The sequence below is a fragment of the Capricornis sumatraensis genome, chromosome 2 (genome assembly GCF_032405125.1).
Source record: "Capricornis sumatraensis isolate serow.1 chromosome 2, serow.2, whole genome shotgun sequence".
NCBI lineage: Eukaryota > Metazoa > Chordata > Mammalia > Artiodactyla > Bovidae > Capricornis > Capricornis sumatraensis.
In genome coordinates, this window is record NC_091070.1 from 132,866,640 (window position 1) to 132,889,262 (window position 22,623).

Genomic DNA, 22,623 nt, shown 5'->3' on the forward strand with positions numbered 1-22,623 from the left:
AACATTTGTAAACCATGAAGAAAATTTTATAGGCAGTGACTAATACTTTCTATGTTGCCCCCAAAAGTTTCTTCCTTAAAAGTTAAGTCTTACTAAATTAACTTTACTAATCTATGCTATTTGGGATTTCTTTGGAAGGAATGATGCTAAAGCTGAAACTCCAGTACTCTGGCCACCTCATGCGAGGAGTTGACTCATTGGAAAAGACTTGGATGCTGGGAGGGATTGGGGGCAGGAGGAGAAGAGGATGACAGAGGATGAGATGGCTGGATGGCATCACGGACTCGATGGACGTGAGTCTGAGTGAACTCCGGGAGTTGGTGATGGACAGGGAGGCCTGGTGTGCTGCGATTCATGGGGTCGCAAAGAGTCGGACATGACTGAACGACTGAACTGAACTGAATCTATGCTAAGTGTATCAATTATAGAATCCTGATGTCAGAATCTTGACATTTCCATAAATAGAGATATTTACCCTAATGTTATTCCCTTAAGGGTATTGCCATATAAATTACATAACCATAATCTGAAAATTTAAGACTAACACTAAAGCAAGTCATGGCAAAATTTTTTTTAAAAAGCATGAATTTAAAGAGGCTTCCCAGGTGGTGCTAGTGGTAAAGAATCTGCCTGTCAGTGCAGGAGACATAAGAAACCTGGGTTTGATTCATGGGTCAGGAAGATCCCCTGGAGCAGGGCATGGCAACCCACTCCAGTATCTTGTCTGGAGAATCCCATGGACAGAGGAGCCTGGTGAGCTACAGTCCACAGGGCTGCAAAGAATTGGACATTACTAAAGTGACTTAGCATGCATGCACATGAATTTAAAATAATTTCTAGAGCAAAACAGCATACCTGTCACAAATTTCTGAAATCTTTAGAGACTTCACTTCTTATAACCAACGGAAATGGTGTGATCTTTCCTAGAAGGCAAAGTAAAATGATGTGACCAATAATCTCTATAGAGCATTTTATCATGTACAAAGCTCTTTCCTTTATATGTTTTAGTTTACCATATCAAAACTGTATATGATTTCCCCCGCTATAAAGATAAGGAAACCATCTAAGGTTTAACTTGAGTTAACGACTTACGTGCAAAGTAACTAGGAAGCTCTATTCAAACCTATTCTGATAGTAAATGCCATTCTCTTTTCAATGTATTCTGCTTTGTCACATAACAACAACAAAACAATATTAACAGCATATATTTACTGAGAACTTACCACATGCCAGGCACTACCATGAAAAATCCTCACAAAAGTCTTAATGAGGTAGGTACTATAATTTGCCCAAACCACACATTTAGTAAGAGAATCCACACTTCAAACTTTGGCAGCCTGGATCCCGAGTTCACACTCCAAAACGCTAAATCACCTCTACTCTTATATGTGCATAGAAACTTGTAAACACACGGAATACCTCTGGAAAGAAACTGAGCAATTAGAGGACAAGGAAAGATTTTTACTATATGCCTTACATACATTTCTTGAAGGCAACAAAGAGGAAGGGGTTGGGGTAGGAATTCACTACAGACATGGAATTTCATGGTAAAAAAGGTGTTGATTCAAAATAATGAAAAGCCTAATAAAAAAATTATTTTAAATGAGTCCAGGTGGTTTGAGCATTTACAATGAACAGTTGTGAGAAAGCTAGGGGGAAAGAATGAGTACAGACGTGATTTAAATAGTGATTAGGCTAGCAAGCTACCAAAGACCCTGTAAGATAAAAGACCTGAAATTTCCCTATCAGAGGAAGAAAGTCACTTAAGGTTTTTCAACAGATAATTCGACGGAAAAACTAGATTATAAAAGAAAAAAGCTCCCAACTTCTCTGAGAAGAGTGTAGGTAGGAACAAAGGACTGAGAAATTGGAGCAGGGAGTCCAGTCAGGAAAACAAAGAATGGTGCTGGAATTTGAGACACAGAGAGAGTTAGCCTTCAAGTGAGGGGACACAGTTCAGCAACACTGTTGTGAACACCAAGTCAGATAAATCATATATAGCACTTAGCACAGTGCCTGGCTAAAAAACAACAACTACTACTACTATTGCTGCTTTACTACTGTAATTAGAGTTACTGGTATTTGGAAAAGAATTGTGGAAAGGTAATGTAACACAAGAGTGCACAGCACTATCAGATTAGGAACCCCAAATCAGGAGGCAGCGTAATAAAATTTATTGATTCTGAACTTTACTGAATTGAAGGGTCATCAGTTCTCTGAAAACTGTTAGCACACAGAGAGAAGTGGAGACAAAGGAACCCAAACTAAGAACCCCTGATCAAAAGAAACCCTTGGCATATCTGGATCCCTGTGTGAGCCTGGGAAAGTTATTTGTTAATATACCATTTCCTTATTAGGGAAGCATAGCTGGATTAAGATACTGGTTCCTGATAATTAAACAAAATAACGCATTTTAAGTAGGTTAAATGCGTTAAATAACGCATTTAAAACATGGGAGAAGTTAAATGCTTTCCCCTCCTAAAGTAAAAACACAGATCAGCATTTTGGTTTGATGAAAACACTGCCACATTAGAAAACCACTGCTCGGATTCTAGTGTACTAGTCTGTTTGCTTTAAGAACTTCAAATCTATCTTAGCATGGCCAGGTTGTCATGAATTTCTGATTCGCAGAAACTCTGAAGGTTCCTGTGGCCAGAGCACTGGCTCTGTGACAAGAAATAACATAGGCATAGACACCTTTGTCTTCAAAATTTCCTGTACAGTCTTAGTCCTAACCAATTTCTTTATATTTGAGATAAGAGGAGTTCAGAAGAATATAATAAGGAAATTATTTAAAGCTTGCTTTCATGAGACAAATCAATTTGATCAGGTCTAAAAATGGACCAATAAGAACTAAACTTAATCAGGGGATATTGTGTTTTGTGACTAATGCTAAGAAATACACAAAAAATACATAAATATTGATTTTTAGTTTCTAGGATTTTTATATTGAAGAGTAACACTGGGTGAGAGATTTCATTTTCTTGTAGTGGAACCAAATGGGGATTCTATAAATGGGAGATCCTAATTTAGCAATTTAGAGTTATGAATTGCTGAACCACTTAGGTTTATAAATGGAATTCATGATAAGAATCAGTTCCAAACATTCTTTTTTTTATGGCCATGAAAACCCTAATAGATTAAGCTACCATAGGTTTATACCTAGATCACTGCAATAGTGATCCCTTCACATCCAATTTTCCCCTCTCCAATCTTTCTCCCACAGTGAAGATAGAATGATCTTTATTAAAAAGACATATTTCATCATGTTAGTGACCCTTCTCCCAAATCCCTCCAGTTAAGATACTTTAGTGACCTGCCACCACCCTTAAGGATAAAGCCAAAATATGTTGACATGGCCTGCAAGAGTCTGCAGTTTGGTCCCTAATTCCCACACTAGCGTTCTCACAACGTGCTCCCTCTTCGCTCTACACGCTCCAGCCTAACTGGCTTTATACCTTTTTCTCCACTGTGCCATGCTCTCTCCTGACAGACATTGGTCAGCTGGTAAACTGTTCTGGAGAAAAATAAAGCATGAAAGGGGGTACTGGGAGTTCACAGGGCATGAAGATTTGTAATATGAAAAAAGTGATATTCGAGTAAAGACCTAAACGCAATGGTGAAGAACAGTCATGCGGACATCTGAAGGAAATGGAAACGGGAAGTCTTGAGATGCCTGGTGACTTCTAGGGAAAGGGGGGCACCGTAATTGGAGGGCAATGATGAGAGGATTCGTAGGAGGTAAGGTAAGAGATGAAACAGCTAAATATGGGCTTTCAGGCTATAGTAAGGACAGTGGCTTTTACCTCGTACGACAAGGGAAGTCACAGGACAGTTCTGATCAAAGGATGACAAGTTCCCACTGAAATTTTAGACAGATTTCTCTACTCTGTTGTGTGGTGAAAGGAAGGAGGAGATCAAGGGCAAAAGCAAGGAGAACTATTTGAAGGCAAATGAAACCCAGAAGATGGCAACATGGACCAGCGGAAGTGGTAAGAATTAGTTATCTTCCAGATACATTTGAACAGAGGGCCTAAAAGGAGTGAAGAGTTAGGAGAAAAAAGGCTACTAAACAATTAACAGAAGACAGACACCAAACAGAGAACATCAAGCAGGATAAACACCAAAAAATCTACACCTAGGAATATATTCAAACTGCAGAAAATCAAAGACAAAGAAAATGTTGAAGAAGCCAGAGGGGGAAAAACACAACTTCTAGAGGAGCAAGGATGAGAATTACATGAGATGTCTCTTCAGAAATTACACAAAAATAAGAGAAGAATGAAGTGAAATGTTTAAGCATTGAAAGAGAAAATCCCCACAAAGCTACAATTCTGCAAATCCAGCAAAATTATCCTTCAAATGACACAGAAATATAGACTTTCTCAAACAAAATTTCAGGGGAACCTGTTGTTTTATATATCTGCTCTGTTCTTGAAAGTTCTTGAAAAGAAGTTCTTGAAGAGAAATAATTTAAGCCAGAAACTTGAAACCAAATAAGAATATATGAAGGTAAAATAAAATCTTTTATTTTTCTTGTTCTTAAGTGATCTAACAGACAACAACTTGAAATAACAGCAGTAATGAATTAGATGATTGCCGCTGATGGATAAGTGAATGACAGCAATGTTATAAGGGATTTTAGAAACTGGAAATAACTCTGTTATAAAGTTCCTGTATTATCTGTGAGGTAGTATAGTGTTACATGAAACTGGACTTGGATTAGTTATAAATGTATATTTCAAATTCATGGGCAATCACTAAAAAAATGTGTAACTGATATGGTAAAAGAAGAGAAATAAAAAATGCTCAATTAAAACCAGAAGGTAGCAGAGAAAGAGTAGAAGACAAAAAAAGAAACAAGGGCAATGAACAGAAAACAGTCATACCTATGGTAGCTATTAATCCAGCTACATTAAAATCATTAGTCAAATCAAAAGTCTAAATACACCAATTAAAAGAAAGAGGTGTCAGAGTAGATCAAGAAATCCACTTTGAATGTAAAGACAGAGATTAAAAATAAAGGGGTGGAGGAAGATATACTATGCTAATACTAATCAAAAGAAAGCTGGAATAGCCATATTAAGTTCAGAGAAAGCTGACTCACGAGCAAGGAAAATTATCAGGGATAGAGAGAGGAATGTATAATGTATTTAAGTATGCATAATGATAAAGGGGTCACTTCTACAAGAAGACATAACAGTCCTTAAGGGCTTCCCTTGTGGCTCAGCTGGTAAAGAACCCGCCTGCAATGTGGGAGACCTGGGTTTGATCCCTGGGTTGGGAGGATCCCCTGGAGAAGGGAAAGGCTACCCACTCCAGTATTCCAGCCTGGAGAATTACAAGGACTGTATAGCCCATGAGGGTCATAAAGAGTCAGACACAACTGAGCAGCTTTCATGAATGAATGTGTATATGCCCAACAACAGTGTCAAAATACATGAAGCAAAAACGGACCAAAGAGCAAGGAAAACAGATGAATCTACCATTATAGCCGGAGAGGCTAACACCCCTTTATTAGTAATTGGCAGATACAGCAGCAGAAAACAGTCAGGACACGGCTGAGCTGACCAACACTGCCCATCAGCTGGACCTGACTGATAACATTACAACACCTCATGAACAACAAAACATATATTATTTATAAGGGCATACAGAACATTTAAATAGACCATGTGGGACTTCCCTGGTGATCTAGTGGTTAAGACTCGGCACTTGCAACGCAGAGGGTCAGCGTGGGTTTGATCCTTGGGCAGAGGAACCAGGATCTCATGTGCTAGTAGGGGGGCGGGGGAAAGACAGACCCCATAATCTAAACTATAAGTAAGTCTCAATAAATTAAAAGAAATTTAAATCACACAAAGTATTTTTTCTGACCAGAGTGGAATCAATAATAGAAAGACATCAAGAAAACCCCCAAATATCTGAAAATTATAACATACCTCTAAATAATCCTTGATTCAAGGAAATCAAAAGGGAAATTAGAACAGAATGAAAACACTATACAAATGAAAATAAATATAACATGTCAAATTTTATAGCCCAGAAATAAACCCTTATATAAATGATCAAATGAATTTTGACAAAGGTATTAATACCATCCAAGAGTTGGACGGTGAAGAAAGCTGAGCGCCGAAGAACTGATGCTTTTGAACTGTGGTGTTGGAGAAGACTCTTGACAGGCCCCTGGACTGCAAGGAGATCCAACCAGTCCATTCTAAAGGAGATCAACCCTGGGATTTCTTTGGAAGGAATGATGCTAAAGCTGAAGCTCCAGTACTTTGGCCACCTCATGACAAGAGTTGAATCATTGGAAAAGACTCTGATGCTGGGAGGGATTGGGGGCAGGAGGAGAAGGGGACGACCGAGGATGAGATGGCTGGATGGCATCACGGACTCGATGGACGTGAGTCTGAGTGAACTCCGGGAGATGGTGATGGACAGGGAGACCTGGCGTGCTGCGATTCATGGGGTCACAAAGAGTCGGACACGACTGAGCGACTGAACTGAACTGAACTGAACTGAATGAGGAAAAGGCAGTCTTTTCAACATATGTATTGGGAAAACTAGATATTCACATGCAAAATAGTTAACTGGACTCTGGCCTTACACTAAATATGAAAATTAATTCAAAACAGATCAAAGACCTAGAGGTAAAAGCTAAACTATAAAACTCTTAGAAGAAAATAAAGGGGAAGTTTCATGACACTGGATTTGGCAATGATTTTTCGGATATGACATTAAAAGTACAGGCAACAAAAGCAAAAACTGATGAATTGGAGTACATCAAAATTCAAAACTTCTGTGCACAAGAGACACAACCAACACTGTAAAATGGCTACATGGAAGAAAGTACTTGCAAATCATATATCTGATAAGGGGTTAATATTCAGAATAAAAACTGCTAAAACTGAACAAAAACAAAAAAAGCCCAAACAAAATGGGGAAAGGATTTGAATAGACACTCCTCCAAAGATGATACACGGATGGATAATAGATACATGTAAAGATACTCAACATCACTAATTCAGTTCAGTTGCTCAGTCATGTCTGACTCTCTGCGACCCCATGGACTGCAGCACGCCAGGCCTCCCTGTTCATCACCAACTCCCAGTTTTTACTCAAACTCATGTCCATTGAGTCAGTGATGCCATCCAGCCATCTCCTCCTCTGTCATCCCCTTCTCCTCCTGCCCCCAATCCCTCCCAGCATCAAGGTCTTTTCCAATGAGTCAACTCTTCACATGAGGTGGCCGAACTATTGGAGCTTCAGCATCAGTCCTTCCAATGAACACCCAGGACTGAGCTCCTTTAGGATGGACTAGGTGAATCTCCTTGCAGTCCAAAGGACTCTCAAGAGTCTTCTCCAACACCACAGTTCAAAAGCATCAATTCTTCAGTGCTCAGCCTTCTTTATAGTCCAACTCTCACATCCATACATGACTAATGGAAAAACCATAGCTTTGACTAGATTGACCTCTGTTGGCAAAGTGATATCTCTGCTTTTTAATAAGCTGTGTAGGTTGGTCATAACTTTTCTTCCAAAATTAGCATCTTTTCATTTCATGGCTGCAGTCACTATCTGCAGTGATTTTGGAGCCCAAGAAAATAAAGTCTGTCACTGTTTCCCCACCAATGTGCCATGAAGTGATGGGACTAGATGCCATGATCTTTGTTTTCTGAATGTTGAGTTTTAAGTCAACTTTTTCACTCTCCTCTTTCACTTTCATCAAGACGCTCTTTAGTTCATGGAAAGGTAAATCAAAACCATAATGAAATACTGCTTTATATTCATTAGGATGGCTATTACAAAAACAAAACAAATGAAGAAACCAGAAAACAAGTCTTCGTGAGGATGTGGAGAAACCACAATCTTTGTGCACTGCTGGTGGGAATGTGGAAAAAGGTACGGCAATTCCTCAAAAAAAGTAAAAATACAATTACCATATAATCTAGCAATTCCATTTCTGGGTATATACCTAAGAGACCTGAAAGCAGGGATTCAACCACATATTTGTAGTATACTCATGTTTACAGCAGTACTATTCACAACAGGACAAAAGTGCAAACTACCCAAGTGTCCATCAATAGATGAATGGATAAACAAAATGTAGTATGTTCATGGGGATTCCCTGGTGGCTCAGAGGTAAAGAATCTGCTTGCGTATGCAGGAGACCCCAGTTGGATCCCTGGTTCAGGAAGATCCCCTCCCCTGGAGAAAGAAATGGCAACCCACTCCCAAGCAACCCACTCTTGCTTGGGAAATTCCATGGACAGAGGAGCCTAGTGGGCTACAGTCCATGGAGTCGCAAAAGTCGAACACGGCTTAGCAACTAAACAACAACAAACAATTCTATGTACATACAATGGGCTATTATTCAGCTTTAAAAGGAAACTGTGATACCTGCTACAACATGGATCAATTTTGAGGCTACAGTAAGTGAAATAAGCCAGTCACAAAAGGACAAATACTGTATGACTCCACATGTATGAAGTATATATAATAGTTAATAATCAAATTCAAAGACAAAAAGTAGAATGGTGGTTGCCAGAGGTAGGAAGATAACAGATATGGAGTTTCAGTTTGGGAAGATGAAAATAAGTTCTGGAGATGGACGAATAATTTCACAAAAATGTAGATAAACTTAGTGCCACTAAACTATACACTTAAAAATGGTTACAGTGGTAAATTTTACGTTATGTGTATTCTATCACAATTTAAAAATAATGTTATTCACCATACTAAGTTAAAATAAATCAAAGGTAGAGGTGCCAGTAAAGAAAGACCAGATGCAACAACCATTAAAGTAACGGGAAAGCCAAACATGTGGTTTCTTGGAACAAAGAGAAGAAACTATTTGAAAGAAAAGGAACTGATCAACTGTTAAATGCTGTTGACAAGTCAAGTAAGACAAGGACTGAGAACTGACCACTGGAGGTCACTGGAGACTTGATGAACCATTTCAGTGAAATAACCTAGGGCCCAAGGCCGGACTAGATTCAAGACTGGGAGATGGCAAACTGGAAACATTAGATGACTTTTTCTGAGGCGTTTGCTTAAAGAATAGAGAAATGGGGTGGCCACTATGATGACGGAAAGAGGATTTGGGTTCAGAAGGGGTTTTATTGTTCTATTTTTACAGTACGTAGAAGTTCAGTACGTCACACACTTAAGAACTACTTAGTAATGTTCGTCCAGAATGAACCATTCTCAAGACCAGGTTTGTGCTTGACACTAGAGGGTACAGGGCTGCAATTCTCAATCTTGCTTCCCTCCACCTCCCAAAAGTATGCTATCTTATTTTTCCAAGGTCATTAAATTTTTTTTAGTAAAACTCTTTTTATCAAATAAATACTGCAATAAATGTACAAAAATTTAACTATCATTTTTGTTCTGTATGTCCAAACATTCTGTTACAATAGATAACACTGCAATGAATCTGTGCATACATTTTTATCCAGAGTTACCATTTTTTCTTGGGGTTAACATTTTCAGATGGATCATTATTAGTTTTAAGGTTAGGAGCTTTCTGAAGGTTCTTCATGGAGATTAATAGTTTTATCAACTTATATTCCCATATCAAGAATACGTGGGTCTTGGGAATTCCCTGGTGGTCCAGCAGTTTGGAATCTGAGCTTCCACTGCAGGGGGTATGGTGTTGATTCCTGGTCAGGGAACTGAGATCCCCTAGGCCTCCACATGGCCAGAAAAAGAAAAAAAAGTCCTATTTTCCCCTAATAATCTTCCCTAAAAGTTTCAACTTAAATTTGCTCATTACAATTTAAATGTTCTTATTTGTCAGCTGTATCATCAAAGATGTATTATGCTGCTTTTAGTTTAAATTTCTTCGATTAACTAGTGAGGTTAAAATGCTTTCCAAATATTTATCAAGTCACATCTTTTTTCTTTTGTGAACTGCCTATTCTTTCTCATTTGTTTCGAAAACAGTTATTTTTCCTGTTATGTTTATTGATTAGGGACAGTCACTCTTTTGATTACTGCAAGTTTTCCCTGCAGGTGTTATTTACTTTTAACTTTTTATTTTATCATATTCAAGTAAATTTTTGTTAATCATGTTAAATCTGCATTTTCCTTTGCCATTTTTCCCTTTCACAATTTGGTTTATAACTACTAAGGAGTGCATATTGGTGAATTAAAGCAAAAGACGGGGTTTAGGAGTGAAAGTTCTGCTGTAAGGAAGTCAGAAAGCTTCTGGTGTATTATCTGGTCTCTTATTTAGAGGAAAGTTTATAAATGTATATGCAGTAAATAAATAAGTATATAATAAAATTTGGTAAAGGCAACAGGACTTGGATTCAGAACACCTGTAATTAGGTGCTGGCTCTACCACTTAACAGCTGAAAGACTTTGGACTTCTTAACCTTACTCAACTCTCCTAAGCTATAAATAACAGCATTTCTGAGGGCTTACCATATGCCAAGCATGACTCCAGGAATTTCACTTTTGTCAACTTATTTAAATACAACTCTATGATATTATAATCACCACTTTACACAAGAGAAAGCATGAAACCTAGAGAGGTTAAATAACTCATTAAAATTCACACACAATCAGCAAATGGCAGAACCAGGATTTGAATCTAGGCTTTCTGACTCCAGTGCCCTCATCCTGGCTCCTAATCACTCTATGATCACTTTCATCTTTAAAATGGGAATGATATCATTTATCTCATAGGTGTGGGGAAAGGATGAAAGGAAGCAATATACATGAAAGAATTTTATTGTATAAAGTGGCAAAGATGAGGAAGAGTACTATTAAAGATTCTTATTCTGAATATCAGCAAGAAATCAAAAATAGTGTATGACTTAATAAAACAAAAAAGATGGGAAATTCTTTACCACATACACTGAGAATTAAAATCCTTATGGTAACCTGTTAAAAGTACCACTGAGATAGCCCTTAGGCTTCAGCTATCTGGCTGGAAAAAGTCTGTCTCAGACTAGAAGAATATACAATTTATTCCATGAAAATGACAACATAAAGCATGATCCCAAATCAGTTAAATATGCACGTTTAGAAGCCCCATGAAAACAAGAGACTCAGTTTGTCTTTCTCCCTTAGTCTTGCCACTGCTTCCTCTTCTGTGTAACAGACACAGCTTATATCCCTCGTGGTGTTATACCATACCTACCCACTTCCTTTTTCTATCCAAATCCTCCAAGCCCTGTGGGGTGCATTTCAAGTCCCAACTTCAAAGTTATATCCAGTAACTCATGCCTATAGTCTTCTTTATCTAACCTCTTATTACTTCTTTTACAAAAACTACTTGAGTCTTCAGTTATCTTTTCTATCGTTGAGATGGAACTCTCATACCGTAAAACAGTTTAAATTACATTCACAAGGTTGTACAATGATTCACCACTATCTAATTTCAGAACATTTTCACCACTTAAAAAAAAAAAAACCCATGCCCATTATTTACTTTCTACCCCATCCCCTACCCCTAGCTTCTGGAACCATCAATCTACTTTCTGTCTCTATGGAGTTGACTATTCTTAGAGTCATGAAACAACAGAAGTATGTGACCTTTTGTGTCTGGCTTCTTAATGTTTTTCATGGTTCATCCCTGTTGTAGCATGCATCAGTACCCCATTTCTTTCTATGGCTGAATTTTCCACTGTATGGCTACACCACATTTTGTTTATACATTCAATGGTGAGTTGCTTCCACTTTTTGGCTATTATGACCAATAATGTCATGAACACAATGTACAAGTTTTTATGTGAACCTGCTTACAATTCTCTTGGGTATATACCTAGAAGAGAATTGCTGGATCATATGGTAACTCTAAGTTTAACTTATTGAGGAACTGCCAAAGTGTTTCCCACAGTGGCTATATCATTTTATATTCTCACCACATCCTTGTCAACAGTTGTTACTGCTCATTTTTTTGATTACAGATATCCTAGTGAGTGTGAAATGGTATCTTATTGTGGTTTTGATTTGCATTTCCTAACGTCTCTGGTTATTCTTTATGTGATATATTTCCTCTAATTTATAGTCAGCAAGCTTTTCCTATAAAGGGCCAGACAGTAAATGTTTCATGCTTTGAGGGCTACATATGGTCTATGCTCCATATTCTCCTTGGTTTTTTTGTTTGTTTTTCAAACAACAAAAGCAAAAGCCATGCTTAGCTTGAGGACCATACAAAAATGAGCCTCGGACTATAGTCTGGCAACCTTTACTCAGACTGTTTCATAATTAGCCTGGCCTTTCCTATCAATGTCAATTTTGTTGAAAGCAAAGACCAGACTATTTTATATTCCTTCACAGTGATCTGCACAGTTCAGTCACTCAGTGGTGTCCGACTCTTTGCGACCCCATGGACTGCAGTGCGCCAGGCTTCCCTGTCCACTAACTCTCGGAGCTTGCTCAAACTCATGTGTATCAAGTTGGTGATGCCATCCAACCATCTCATCTTCTGTCGTCCCCTTTTCCTCCTGCCCTCAATCTTTCCCAGCATCAGGGTCTTTGCCAATGAGTCAGTTCTTCACATCAGGTGGCCAAAGTATTGGAGCTTCAGCTTTAGCATCAGTCCCTCCAAAGAATTTGGAGGACGGATTTCCTTTAGGATTGACTGGTTGATCTCCTTACTGTCCAAGAGACTCTCAAGAGTCTTCTCCAACACCATAGTTCAACAGCATCGATTCTTCGGCACTCAGCCTTCTCCATGGTCCAGCTCTCACATCCATACCTGACTACCTGACTCTGATCTGCAGAGTCCACAAGTACAAAAGCAGAGGTTTTAAAAATACTTGAACTGACCTCTTTGCACAAAGAATATCCCCAATTAAAAAAATATCTTCCCACAGGTATTTACACAATATAAATAAAGCATACTAGTTATCCTACAACTACAAATAAGATTAGAATTATAGTAATATACTATGGCAGAACTTGTTATTTGTTCCTCTAACTTACTAGCCATAAAACAAAAGGTATATATATATACTTTGGCAAATGTGAAAACCCAATAATTTCAACAGTTTGAGTTTTACATTCTGGAAATTATAGGTTGATCATAAAGAAGGAATTAATTCTACATAGAAACTCCTGGACAAAGAATGAAAACTAATGTATCAGGGAGCAGACAGCTAGTTATTTATCTCTGGAAGTCACTGAACTTCTTCCAAGTCCAGATTTCTCATCTTTAATAGCAGAAGTGATTTCATCCGTCCTACCTTTCCCACAAAACTGTGAAGATAAAATGACACAAAGTTTATAAAATTTTATAAAAAGCGCTACAAATAATATGATTCATATATTGTTAGAAGAATTCTAAGCCAAAACCAAGATTTCACTATTAAAATAAGTATAAACAAGAGTTCTCTGGGTCTTTAGAGTTATAACAAGTATTTTTCCTAACGGTCTGCATGACATCAACATACTCTATGGTGATTCTTTTTTTTTTAATCTTTCTAAAAGAGGAATGGAAATCAGAACAAACTGGTGTTACATTCTGAGTCTCAAAAAGGTTAACCAAGTGCATAAAAACATTCAGACCAGTTCCCCGGGTTTTAGAAATCTAAGACAACATTCATTTTATGGCATCTTTACTTTATTCTAGCTAACAGGAATAATATACTAAATATGCCTTTGAACACTAAACTGTCTGCTAAAAATTCATGGGAACCAAACAGTAACTTCAAAGACAAAGCCAGAATCAGCAGTAAAGTTTTGATCAACAGAAAAGAAGGAATAATATAAATATCTAATATTCTATACTAAGTACCTTTATACAGACCATACCATTTGATTTTTATGAACATAAGGAAGGGGTACTATTATTATTCAGATTACAGCTAAAAAGTGAGGCTAAGAAAAATATCTTACCAAAGCTCACAGTAATCTGCATAGCAGGGATTAGAATTCAGATAAACTGTGTTTATCACATTTCATTTGGTTAGCAACCAAAGCTAACATTTGGTTAGCAAGCTAACCAAAAACAAAATCTAAGAAAAAGGCAAAATTTCCAAAAGTGTGCTTCAATTCTTTTTCTCTCCATATCTGAGTACTACAAAGCTGATAAAAAAAAAAGTAGTTAATGACCAGAAGACCATGTAACAAAATAGGGTGATGTCCATGGGATTTCCCAAGCAAGAATACTGGAGTGGTTTGCCATTTCATTCTCTGTGGGATCTTCCCAACCCAGGGATCAAACCAAGGTCTCCTACATTGGCAGGCAGATTCTTTTCCACTGAGCCACCAGGGAAGCCCACCTTAAGTATTATTAAAGTCTTGGGGCGCAGGGTTCAAAGAGAGACACTACATCTACAATTAAACATCTACAATTAAATTTTCTAGAAGTTACAATCTTAGATCTAAAGCCTTGTTTCTTTCTTTTTTTAATATAAATTTATTTATTTTAATTGGAGGCTAATTACTTTACAATATTGTAGTGGTTTTGCCATACAAGCCGTTTCTAACAATACCTTTTCACTGGCTAGAAGCGAATAATTGAAACATTAGCCTGAATCAATCTGTAAGGCATACCAAACAGAGCAAACATCAACCATACCTTGCTATCTAGATTAATACAGAAAAAAAACACAAAAACAATAAAACAATGGTCCCCAGTGCCACAAATATCTATTATGTTTATCTACTATAAATGAGACACTGAGAGACAAAGGAAGATAAAACCAGTTACCCAAATTTAACAACAAAAATATACTATAATCCCATTTTTCAAAGTGTTGGTTTGATCAGCTTACCAATTATATAGACTGTAGATAACAAAAATTGCTAGAAAAAGCCAAATACTTTTCAGAAAAGCAAACTGGTTCTGTGTTGAGAAGGTGCTCCACTTTGAGGGATGCAACCATTTTTTAATTCTCTTAGTTTGCATTTGCTGACATTTATTTACAAATTGGGCGCCAAGTGAAAAAATTAATAGAAAAGGAAATCAGATGGAGAACTTAAAAGACAGACAGACACATGCTGTCTTTCCAAATCAGAAAAAAAAACATCTCCAGCTCTAACTGGCAGAGCTCCCCTACTAAATTGACAGAAGTATACTAGTGGATACAAACAGGTAAAAATGAAAAAATCTGCCAAATTAATGTTACGTTATGAGAGGAAAGAGGAAGAATAGGAAAGGATCTGGTCAGTAACTAGGATTCTGTCAAAACTAGGGTGGTGGAGCATAAAAAAGGAAACAGAGACACTTACTATTAGCACACAAAAATGGAATAAAAAGTATTGTGCAGTCCAGATATGACTCAAATATTCACTGGAAAGACTGATGCTGAAGCTGCAGCTCCAATACTCTGGCCACAAGACGCAAAAAGCCAACTCATTAGAAAAGACCCTGATGCTGGGGAAAATTGAAGGCAGAAGGAGAAGGGGACAACAGAGGAAGAGATGGTTGGATGACATCACTGACTCGATGGATATGAGTTTGAACAAAGTCCAGGAGATGGTGAAGGACAGGGAAGCCTGGCGTGCTGCAGTCCACGGGGTTGCAGAGTTGGATACGACTAAGCGACTGAACAACACTAAGAATTACTGGTGACCATCTAAATTAGGATCTTTTTTCAATACTTGGCCTGGTATAAACATACCTGTGTGTGGGTGTGTTCTGTAAAAAGCTCCACAGCACAGATTTTCCACCTCACTGATACTTCTGATACCGTCATCCCTTCGTCATCTCAGTCATCTCCTTTCCTTCCCTCCTAAACCTGGACTCCAAGAGTGATCATCAGTGCAGCTTAATAGTAGCTAAGCACAGACATTGAACCTAACTTCCTGCGTTGTGAAGTCCAGCTCTGACACTTGCTCTGTAACCTCAGCAATGTCTTGACCTGTCTGTGCCTTAGTATCATCATGGGGCAAACAGTACCTACATCACAGGGTTATTTTGAGTAAATGTGTTAGTATCTTTAAAGCAAACTTATAAATATGCCTACCATAGAGGAAGGGCTCTAGAAGTGTTTGTTCTTTATCATTATCACCATTTTTGTCTGAGTTATTCTTTGCCTTGAATATCCTGAATATTCATTTCAAGGACTGATGCTGAAGCTGAAACTCCACAGTTTGGCCACCTGATGTGAAGAACTGACTCACTGGAAAAGACCCTGATGCTGGGAAAGATTGACGGTGGGAGAAAGGGACGACAGAGGATGAGATGGTTGGGTGTCATCACTGACTTGATGGACATGAGTTTGGGTGGACTCCAGGAGTTGGTGATGGACAGGGAAGCCTGGAGTGCTACAGTCCATGGGGTCGCAGAGAGTCAGACATGACTGAGTGACTGAACTGAACTGATGGTTAGATGTATGTGTCAATCTGGTTAGGTTGTGTGTGTGTGCACGCTAAGTCACTTCAGTCATGTCTGACTCTTTGCGACCCCATGGACTGTAGCCCACCAGGCTCCTCTGTCCACGGGATTCCCCAGGCAAGAATACTGGAGTGGGCTGTCATTTCCCCCTCCAGGGGAATCTTCTTGACCCAGGGATCAAACTTGTGTCTCTTGTGTCTTCCGCATTGGCAGGCGGGTTCTTTACCGCTAGTGCCACCAGGAAAGCCCAGTTAGGCTACAGCAATCAGTTATTCAAATAAATACTAATCTAGGTGTTGCTGTGAAGGTGTTATGTGAATGTTGCTAACCATCACGTAAAGGAGATTATTAATAATGTGAGGAGGCCTCACCTAATCAACTGAAAGCCCTCAAGGGACAAAAATGATGTTTCACTAAAGAAATTCTGTTGCCAAGAATTTATGCCTAAGTTTCCAGCTGGTATGCCTATAGATTTTGGACTTGCCTATCCCCAAAATCATATAAGCCAATTCCTTGAAATAATTTTTTAATTTTTATACACACAGAGAGACAAAATGCATATGTGTATATGTCTAATGTGTGTGCGCACATGTATCCTACTGGTCTGTTTCTCTGGAGAACCCTGACTAATACAAATATCTGCTGTTTACTGATGCTGAGAACAAGATAAAGTCTGTTTCTGTTGCTTGCAACCAAAGAACACCAAGTACAGTTATATATGTCACCGCTTGAGAAGGAGAGTCCACAAAGATCTCACTGTTCAACCACATGCTAATAGTTTAAGATCAAAGTTGTAGGCAGAAATTTTATTTTATTTTATTTTTTTAAAATATAAATTTATTTATTTTAATTGGAGGTTAATGACTTTACAATATTGTATTGGTTTTGCCATACATCAACATGTATCCGCCACAGGTATACACGTGTTAAATTCTAAACCTAATGGCAATAAAACTCATTTTCTAGACTCCTCCAAAGTACAGAGAAACTAAAGAATGAAGGCATACTTAAGAAAAAAAGGGTGTCTAAAACAGCTGTTAGAATGTTCAGGCTCCTTTACACTAGTTCAGTCTACTACCTGTTTTTGTGTGGCCTATAAATTAAGAATAGTTTCCACATTAAAACAATTTTTTTGTTTTAATAAAAAGAAAAAAATTTAAAGAAAAACAGTATTTTGTGACACGTGGAAACTACATGAAATTCAAATTTCAGTGTTCATAAATAAAGTGGACGTGGCTATGCACGTCTGTTTACGGATGGTCTATGGCTGCTCTGCCTGTAGCAGCAGAACTGAGCACTGCAACAGAGTCAGTGTGACCCTAAAAGCCTAAAGTATTCTGTCTCTTTACTGAAAAGTCTCTGCTGATCCCCAATCTAGTTTCTCAGAAAAACCACAGCCTATCTTTAGGAGGAATGGGCAAGAAAAGGTAGGAAATGTTAGAAAAGAGGAGATAAGAAAAGGAATAAATTAATTGTAGGTATACTGTTTTGAAACCTTATCATGCACAAAATACTGTTTGCAGCACTTTACATATATTAATATTTTTAATACTTACAACAGTCTTATGAGGTGGAGACCATGACCCTGATTTTATAGATGAGGCAGAGAGGCTAAAACAAACCTGCCAAGCTCAACAGACATAAATTACAGAACAAGGACTACAACCCAGGCTGCTTGGCGTTAGCATCCATGCGGCTAACCGCAACATCATACTGCTTTATCACTCATCTTCTTGTCTGTCTAATCTGCTCAGTACTAATGATGCTGATTTTCCTTAAAACTAAAGTACTACAAACTATGTAACTGAACCAACACTGGAATAAATGAAGATGTTTGTGGCTGTATATTTATTAGAGAACTTGAGGGACGACCGACACCTATGCCTGTCTTCTTTCTTGAAGACAGGAAACTCAGGAAGATGCCCCCCTGGATTTAATCACTGCCTTCCCCAAACTATACTTGAAGTCAAAAGCTCAGGCAAGCTTCTATATGGAGGCCAAGATAAAGCATGTTCTCCTCCCACATGTCTTGCCTCATCAGGACCAATTAAATAAGAATCTGGACGGTGGAGCCGTGATGCTGATATTTCTTAAAACTTCTCAGTTAATTCTAATACACAGTCTCACAGGGTTGAGACCTGCCACACTACATTTCTCTCCTTTCAAGGAGAAGGGCGGTGATCGAAAGAAAAGAGTACCGGTGAGGGGAGGGGCAAAAGCAGAGATGGGGAAAACAGACAAAACTTTTCTTCCCAGAATGGAGCTTTCATTCAGTACCATAGCATCCCGGCAAAGTGCATTTCTAAGTCTTCGTGTATCAACTACATCTAAAAACTTAAAATAAGCCAAAAATAAGTAGGTATGAAAATAAAACTAGATGTTTTTATATATGCATGTATATACAGAAATTTCTATAAGATACACAGCAAACAGATAACCATTATTTTTGCCTTATCTATATTTTTTACTTGATCTGTGTTTTTTGTCAACTTGTATTTCTTTTTATAATGTATTACTTGATTAATTTAAAATAATTTTTAAAGTGTAACTAAAAAAAAAGGATGTCCGAGGATTACTTTAATCATACTTTGAATATGAAAATAACTACATAAAGAGCCAGTAAAAGTTACTTGGTACCCTCCTGGAAAGCAGTCTACTTCTTGTCAGCGGTCTCCCCAACTTCTATGTGTAGCAGAGATGTATATTCCAACAAATCTATTAAAGAATCTTTTCCACCAGATGACTATTAACTAACTAAAGTCTTACTGGTACTAATTTATCACAGTACCTAGTGAGGGGAAAATATTTTAAATAATAAAAAATAATAAGGGCTTCCCTGGTGACTCAGTGGTAAAGAATCTGCCTGCCAATGCAGGAGACAAAGGTTCAATCTCTGCTCCCATAGACCCTACGTGTCTTGGAGCAACCAGCCCGTGCGCCAAAACTACTGAGCCTGTGCTCTAGAGCCTGGTGGCTGCAAATACAGAGCCCACATGCCGCAGCTACTGAAGCCCGTGCTCCGCGCCTGGAGAAGCCACCACAGTGAGAAGCCTGCACTCCGCAACTAGGGAGCAGCCCCTGCTCACCACACTGGAGAAAAGCCCATGCGCAACAGAGACCCAGCACAGCAAAAGGCAACACAGAAATAGAACTGTAAAAAGCAACAGTAAAATGGAAATGCTTCAGCGTTTTACAAACACAAATATCTATTACACATTCTAATTTTTATAATCATTTGTAATGATCTCACATTACAGTTAAAATCAAATCTCCCCTTTAAATGCACTATTCATTTAAATGAATCTCAAGTTTGTAACATGGCTTCAGAAACAAAGTAGGCAATACGGGTAGTAAGACAACATCCAAGCAATCACAAAGGCTTGGCCAAAGGTCTGAAGTCATAGTGAGTTAATGTTCAAGCACATCTTGTCATTCGTTTGCCACTGTGATTCTCAGTAAAAGACCCAGCTTCATGTACATTCACACAGTGTTTAAGTTTACACTAAAGAATAAAACCTCAAACCTGGTTAAATGCTAAGTAAGCCTCAACAGATAAAACCACATCTGAGATGTCTATTGGTAAAGAATCTGCTTGCCAATGCAGGTAGACGTAAGTGACGTGGGTTCCATCCCTGGGTTGGGAAGATCCCCTGGAGGAAGGCACAGCAACTTACTCCAGCATTCTTGCCTGGAGAATCTCATGGACAGAGGAGCCTGGTGGGCTACAGTCCACGGGGTCGCAAAGAGTTGGACACAACTGAAGCGACTCAGCACGCACACACACTGAAACATAACTGGCAAGAAAAACCAGACCATGAAGGAACATGGTTGGTTTTCATTTGGCTAGAACCATGACCCAAAGCAAGGCCTTTGTAATGAGCTTAAGCTAGCTGTGGTAAGAACTTAACTCCAACTCTTAGAAAACAGTCCTCTCTGAATTGCCTAGGTACTGAATATCATTTGTTGTTCAGTTGCTCAGTCATGTCCGACTCTTCGTGATCCCATCGGCTGCAGTATGTCAGGCTTCCCTGTCCTTCACTATCTCCCAGAGTTTGCTCAAACTCACGTCCATCGGGTCAGTGATGTCATCCAACCATCTCATCCTCTGTTGTCCCCTTCTCCTCCTGTCCTCAATCTTTCCCAGCATCAGGGTCTTTTCCAAAAAGCCAACTTTTCACATCAGGGGGCCAATACTGAATATCATGTATTCTATTCATTATCATTCACTTTTAATGTAGTGGTGAACATGGTACTCTCAGAAGAGATTTTTCTTGACAGAGGTAAACTAAGTCTTCCAGAACATTAAGAGTGTTTTAAAGTCTCGCTCAAAAATGTCTTAGGGAGTTCCCTGGCAGTCCAGTGGTTAGGACCCCACACTTTCACTGCTGAGGGCATGAGTTCCCTGGGCATGGAGTTCACAAGCCATGTGGTACGCCCAGAGGGGGGAAAAAAAAGAAAAAAACAAAAGTACGTCTTAAGAAAAAAGTTAGGTTACAGTTAGTAAGTAGGGTCAGAAACAACATTTAAAGATTTGGGTAATGGTGTGAGCAGTTAAATTTAAATGAGAAGCTATCTCAGAAAAAAATGTCTTAAAAGCCTAAAAACATTTCTACTTTGAAAACCAAAGCGTAATTCTTTCACAATGTTTAATGGATCTATTCTCATGTATTTTGAACTTTAGGAAACTAAACTTCTGAAAAAATGTAAGCAGAAACAGCATATATTATGAGATATTTAAAATAAGAGCATTACCAAAAATGTAGAAAGAGAGATATTATATGTCCTTTTAAAAGGAATAAAAGTTAGATAACAAAGAGAGTACATATCCAAGATATTTCAATCAATAAACCAAAGATTAAAATAAATGCTGGACAGGAATGCTGTGGTTCCAAGTATTTCCACAGAGCTCACAGCATGACAACTTGTTCGTCCACTGTGCAACTCAGAGGTGCTTTCAGAATTCTGAATTATTGCCAGGCACTGAAAGTTCTCAAGCCTAAATATGTGAGTCCTCAAAAATTTGTATTATTCTAGTTAAAATACATTTACTTGTCTTCTTAAAAAAAAAAAAGGAAAACTTAGCCAAACTTAAAACAATAACTCAGAATCTGAAAAATATACACATCTGCCTATTAAAGAAACCTTTAGTATTTCCAGACATAAGAGCACAACACTATAAAGTGTAGTAATGAAAATCTAGTGCCAACATTAGAGTAGGTAAATAAAAGATGAAAAAGAGAAAGCCTAAAGAGACTCAAGCATATAATGCCATTTCAATTCTTAAATGACCCAGCAATTCCACCATAAATGGGAATTTATGAAACAGAAAAACACAAGCAAACAAATACGTATGCCAGAAACAATCACACACACACACACAAAAACAGGAAACAAAAGGCCCTTCAACAGAAGAATGGATAAATGTGTACAGTAATTCAGTAAATACTCCAAAAAGAAATGAGATAAATTACAAGAGTCATATGAAAAGATGACCAAAATGCCTTGGACAAAAAAGAAAAAGCAACTTGCCACAGTTAAAGTTCAGCCTATTAATCTTTTTCAAAAGATACATAGATACAAGTTTATAAACTATTTATGTTAGAATATATACAGGAAAAAGCTGGATAAATATTCATATTACTAGTGGCTGTCCTTAGAGAAAGGAACTTTCATTAAGTTATACATATCAAAAATATTAAGATATACAGAATAAAATAATTCTATTTCTTGGAATTCATCCTAGGGAAATAAGTAAGAATGCCTGGAGAAATTCAACTACAATGATATTCAAAAAAGTTTTTATTATAAAATATTGAAAGCTATAGGGAATAAGATTTTTAAATGATGGCAAATTCACATAACAGAGTATTTACTATCTATTGTTATTATTTATCCAATAAATACTAAAATATATTCATCTTGACAAAAATGTCACAATATACTTTTTAAAAGGAGCATGAACTATTATGCATCTGATTTCATTTTCTGAAGGAAAAAAGGTATGTACTGAAAACCACTGGGCAAGATGTTAGTAAACATTAACAGGGTGGGAGGTAAATGAAGGGTGATTTTCCTTTTAGTTTATTGCACTCATTCCAACAAGGGCAATATCACTCCTAAAGGGGTAAAAAAATCTTTACCTTTTAGTGTATAAAGAAAAAGATTAACATACAGTAAATAAACAAATATACAGTATTAAAATTTCATGAGGGGAACAATTAGGAAAAAACATATAAAGACTAGACAGAGGGAAGCAAGTGATAATGATAAGAAAGGCTAAGAAACTATCTCATCAGTACTCTCACTTTTTTCTACAATGAACT

At 37.8% G+C, this 22,623-nt stretch overlaps 1 protein-coding gene across 2 annotated transcripts in view; it reads right to left on the minus strand.

Annotated features, from left to right (window-relative positions):
* RAP1A (RAP1A, member of RAS oncogene family) overlaps nt 1-22,623 on the minus strand; it is a 79,412-nt gene that overhangs the window by 37,048 nt on the left and 19,741 nt on the right. Inside the window, exon 2 of one of the 2 annotated variants that reach the window (XM_068963777.1) lies at nt 856-923. The exons of the other annotated variant lie outside the window; for it this stretch is intronic. The gene's annotated coding sequence lies outside the window, so the exon portion shown is untranslated. The remainder of the gene's footprint in view (nt 1-855; nt 924-22,623) is intronic. 2 annotated transcript variants of the gene reach the window in all.